Source organism: Rhinoderma darwinii, chromosome 2 (genome assembly GCF_050947455.1).
Source record: "Rhinoderma darwinii isolate aRhiDar2 chromosome 2, aRhiDar2.hap1, whole genome shotgun sequence".
Lineage (NCBI taxonomy): Eukaryota > Metazoa > Chordata > Amphibia > Anura > Rhinodermatidae > Rhinoderma > Rhinoderma darwinii.
The window spans coordinates 116,415,720-116,421,719 of record NC_134688.1 but is presented as its reverse complement, the minus strand read 5'-3'; positions in this window follow the sequence as shown (position 1 = coordinate 116,421,719).

Below are 6,000 nucleotides of genomic sequence, written 5' to 3'. Positions count from 1 at the left end.
TTTAAACATGTGTGTCGTATGTCCTATTTGGAAGCTTTTTTATTTGTCAATAAAAGTTACATTTTAGTTTAATTCAACATTATCAATTTGGTAGCTGGGAACCAGGGTGTTTAGTGTGCCGAGGCACAACAGTTTCTCTTTGGATATTCTAACACATCTCATCCACATGTTCTGGAACATTTGGCATATAAGGATTAACTATAACAGACATATCAAGACAACCAACAAGTCTTTGGCACCTCTCTTCTGCAGCCATTCACATCCTCTGCAGCAACATAAATAAATTTAGACCTCAAATTAGAGTCCAAAATTAAATCAGACCCCAGACCAGACAAAAAAATAAATCTTTAGACCCCAGATCATACGCCTCCTTATACTCATTGTTCTTGCACCCTGGGTTTCTTCAGCCCCAGTGCGGTTTGCAGCGCCTGGAGCTGAAAAGACCCAGAGGGTGAGGAGTGGTGAGTAATTGCTGCCGTTCTCACCGCTCTCGGGGCCCAATCTTGGTTGGGGGGCCCAGTAAGGGGGATTCACTGGCTCCCAGTTAGGGCATGTTCACACGTGGCGGAATTGCTGTGGAATTCCGCTGCGGACAGTCCGCACTGGAAATCCGCAGCAGACAGTCTGTTCATTGGTTTCCACACCTTTTTAGTTATCTTCGTGCAGACGTTGCTGACAACTCCGCTGCAGACCATAGGCTGTGGTGCGGAATTTGGTGTCCACAGCATACACTGGCTGTTGCGGACTTGATGCGTACTTGTGGCGGAATTTCTCTATTGACTTCAATGAAGTTGCAAAATTACGCAATGAAATCCGCAAATGTTATGTGTGTTGAGTTGCGGATAGCCTTCACGAACAGGATATTTCATCATTATGGCTGGACCTATGTGTTTAGAGGTCTATAGCCAGACTGAGATGGAATGTTTTAAAAGAGAGCAGGATGTGATCTTCACCTGAATCTGCAATGACTAATCCGCAGCAATTTACTGCACATATTAGGCAAAAGCGCAAAGGAATCTGCAACGCAGATTATGTGCGGCATTGATGCGGACAGTGTCTGCAGAAATACACCACGTGTGACCATGTCCTAAGTCAGTCCAAACCTAGTAGGAGGCACAAAAAGATGAAATGGGACAAGGCAGGATTACATTTGTGTGTCACAGGATATGTGACAGATTCAATTCTATCACACTAGTGTATTCAAGAAATGAGCTTGGATAAATATAACACGTGTATTTTTAGAAAGTAGGTTAGAGAGTTAACCTGTGATAATGCTTTTTTATATATATATATATATATATATATATATATATATATATATATATATATATAGAATGAGGTGTGATTGTTTAGTTTGATGTATAATCTACATTTTTATAACAATTATTTTTTTTAAAAAAAGCCTTATTTATTTGTCTGTCTTATTCTTATATTCAGCAAGTTACCAAATGTTACCAATATACAGTGAAGGAAATAAGTATTTGATCCCTTGCTGATTTTGTAAGTTTGCCCACTGTCAAAGACATGAACAGTCTAGAATTTTTAGGCTAGGTTAATTTTACCAGTGAGAGATAGATTATATAAAAAAAAAAAAAGAAAATCACATAGTCAAAATTATATATATTTATTTGCATTGTGCACAGAGAAATAAGTATTTGATCCCTTTGGCAAACAAGACTTAATACTTGGTGGCAAAACCCTTGTTGGCAAGCACAGCAGTTAGACGTTTTTTGTAGTTGATGATGAGGTTTGCACACATGTTAGATGGAATTTTGGCCCACTCCTCTTTGCAGATCATCTGTAAATCATTAAGATTTCGAGGCTGTCGCTTGGCAACTCGGATCTTCAGCTCCCTCCATAAGTTTTCGATGGGATTAAGGTCTGGAGACTGGCTAGGCCGCTCCATGACCTTAATGTGCTTCTTTTTGAGCCACTCCTTTGTTGCCTTGGCTGTATGTTTCGGGTCATTGTCGTGCTGGAAGACCCAGCCACGAGCCATTTTTAATGTCCTGGTGGAGGGAAGGAGGTTGTCACTCAGGATTTGACGGTACATGGCTGCATCCATTCTCCCATTGATGCAGTGAAGTAGTCCTGTGCCCTTAGCAGAGAACACCCCCAAAACATAATGTTTCCACCTCCATGCTTGACAGTGGGGACGGTGTTCTTTGGGTCATAGGCAGCATTTCTCTTCCTCCAAACACGACGAGTTGAGTTAATGCCAAAGAGCTCAATTTTAGTCTCATCTGACCACAGCACCTTCTCCCAATCACTCTCAGAATCATCCAGATGTTCATTTGCAAACTTCAGACGGGCCTGTACATGTGCCTTCTTGAGCAGGGGGACCTTGCGGGCACTGCAGGATTTTAATCCATTATGGCGTAATGTGTTACCAATGGTTTTCTTGGTGACTGTGGTCCCAGCTGCCTTGAGATCATTAACCAGTCCCCCCCCCCCCCCCCCCCCCCCGTGTAGTTTTCGGCTGAGCTCTCACCTTCCTCAGGATCAAGGATACCCCACGAGGTGAGATTTTGCATGGAGCCCCAGATCGATGTCGATTGACAGTCATTTTGTATGTCTTCCATTTTCTTACTATTGCACCAACAGTTGTCTCATTCTCACCCAGCGTCTTACTTATGGTTTTGTAGCCCATTCCAGCCTTGTGCAGGTCTATAATCTTGTCCCTGACATCCTTAGAAAGCTCTTTGGTCTTGCCCATGTTGTAGAGGTTAGAGTCAGACTGATTAATTGAGTCTGTGGACAGGAGTCTTTTATACAGGTGACCATTTAAGACAGCTGTCTTTAATGCAGGAACCAAGTTGATTTGGAGCGTGTAACTGGTCTGGAGGAGGCTGAACTCTTAATGGTTGGTAGGGGATCAAATACTTATTTCTCTGTGCACAATGCAAATAAATATATATAATTTTGACTATGTGATTTTCTTTTTTTTTTATATATATATAATCTATCTCTCACTGGTAAAATTAACCTAGCCTAAAAATTCTAGACTGTTCATGTCTTTGACAGTGGGCAAACTTACAAAATCAGCAAGGGATCAAATACTTATTTCCTTCACTGTATGTCTATCTATCTATCTATCTATCTATCTATCTATCTATCTATCTATCTATCTATCTATCTATCTATCTATGTCTGTCTGTCTGTCTGTCTGTCTGTCTATCTATCTTGTTAAAGAGGCTCTGTCACCAGATTTTGCAACCCCTATCTGCTATTGCAGCAGATCGGCGCTGCAATGTAGATTACAGTAACGTTTTTATTTTTAAAAAACGAGCATTTTTGGCCAAGTTATGACCATTTTTGTATTTATGCAAATGAGGCTTGCAAAAGTCCAAGTGGGCGTGTTTAAAGTAAAAGTCCAAGTGGGCGTGTATTATATGCGTACATCGGGGCGTTTTTACTACTTTTACTAGCTGGGCGTTCTGACGAGAAGTATCATCCACTTCTCTTCAGAACGCCCAGCTTCTGGCAGTGCACAGACACACAGCGTGTTCTCGAGAGATCACGCTGTGACGTCACTCACAGGTTCTGCATCGTGTCGGACGAGCGAGGACACATCGGCACCAGAGGCTACAGTTGATTCTGCAGCAGCATCAGCGTTTGCAGGTAAGTCGATGTAGCTACTTACCTGCAAACGCTGATGCTGCTGCAGAATCAACTGTAGCCTCTGGTGCCGATGTGGCCGACACGATGCAGGACCTGGGGCAGGAAGTGAGTGACGTCACAGCGTGATCTCTCGAGAACACGCTGTGTGTCTGCACTGCCAGAAGCTGGGCGTTCTGAAGAGAAGTGGATGATACTTCTCGTCAGAACGCCCAGCTAGTAAAAGTAGTAAAAACGCCCCGATGTACGCACATAATACACGCCCAGTTGGACTTTTACTTTAAACACGCCCACTTGGACTTTTGCAAGCCTCATTTGCATAAATACAAAAATGGTCATAACTTGGCCAAAAATGCTCGTTTTTTAAAAATAAAAACGTTACTGTAATCTACATTGCAGCGCCGATCTGCTGCAATAGCAGATAGGGGTTGCAAAATCTGGTGACAGAGCCTCTTTAATACTGATTAAAAAAAGTTAGTTTTATGTTTACAAAGGGCTACTATAGGTAAAGCATACACAAACTATATCAGGGCATACTTAGTTCTAGATACATTTTTCGGTAGAAATGTTTTGCATATTAGTTTGATATTTTGGTCTTGACAAATATCCTGTCTTTTCTTATTCTAGATAGTAATGCAATGGACCAAATAGGGAGTTCATCTGTGAATCCTTCAACTTACTTTTAGGTTGCTTCTGATTCTGGTATACAGTATCTACATATTTAGAATTAATATAGTACTGCTATAAATTATATTAGAACATCATAATAAAATATTTTGAGCGGTATATTTGTGTAAGCTCTGTACAGTGAAAATTTACTATTTTCAGTGCTAAAAGATTCAAGTGACATGGACAAGTGTGGTACTGCATGTTGGAAAGAGGTAGACCTTTTTCTCTAATCCCAGACAACCCCATTAACTGCTCTTTAAAGGCTATGTAAACTTTTGAAATTGTATATATTTTTTTTAAACTAAAACAGTTTATTAGAATGTTTTGTGCAAATTTATAATTTGTTTTTATTAAAAAATAATATTTATTTTTTGAGATACAACTTCTATGTATCCTGGATACATAGAAGCTGTATCCTACGCTGAAACCTAAATCCGTCATGTCGATTCAGCCTGTTATCAATCACATCTAAGTTATGAACTTAGATGTGATCGATAACAGGTGCACAAAACATTCAAAAACACTACTGTAGTAAAAAAAAATAAGTCTTTAAGGTGTACATATCCTTTAAACATTAAAGGGGTTGTCCACTACCGGACAACTGATGACCTGCCTGTGGGCACCCAATGTTATTACCCATTATGCGATGTACGGAGCCGGAAGCAGTACATGGCATAGCAGCCGTGCTGCAGAACTGGATCTCTGCTCCTATACACTTGAATAGGAGCAGAGCTGCAGTACTGCAGCTCGGCTGCTATTCTGTGACCGGAACCAACTGCTTCCAGCATGTACGTCGGGTGCCCGGAGGCAGCCAGAGTGGCTTAGCGGTGCGGGGTCCAGGTGTCGGACCCCCACAGATCATGTACTGATGACCTATCTTTAATGTTCAGATTTTATTTGGCTGTAAAGCATTTAAGTAAGTGTTTGCTCATGAAGTCATTTTTCCTGGACCAAACTCATGGAACAGGATGCTATCATCTCCATTTATCACCTGAGTCATGTCTTATCATTGTGTATATTGTATATGTTCTATACATTTACATTTGTAAAGTTATTTATGAACAATATTATAGAATACTTTATTATTTTTTATTACATGATGTTCAAAATCTGTGCTCAAAAGCAACGCTAAAATGAGACTTATTCACATACAAACAAATACAGACCACAATATATATTATACAGATATGTTTTCTATTTGGTGATTATAAAGTTGTGCTCTGTTTGTTATTCTTAGCATATTACAATAACTACTATTGCACATCACCATTTTACGTGATTCTCTGCAATACTTTACAAAACGGGTCAGAACAAAAGATTGAATACAAATTTATTGATTTAAAAAAACAGACAGTAACAGACATCTCTACCCATATAGACTAGATTTCAAGGGTTCGTGACTTGAGACAAGAAGTGTGGATCATGTAAGCTGCATTAAAAATTGAGAGTTAGAGTCAAAAACCTTGAGTCAGTTACCCCCAATATTCCAATGCCCAAATGTCATACTCCAGTGGCATACATAGAGGACAGTGAACCCCATAGAAAAGGTAAAACTAGGGCCTTTAAGGTGCTTTCTTAACACTACTACACTCCTAACTGCGACAGGAGGTCCTGGTGCGAAAGAACATTTTGAAGACTTCAGTACATTTTCCACTTTCTTGCTTGCTAACATTGTGAGACCTGTGCATGTTCTAAACACCATAAAAATAGGGA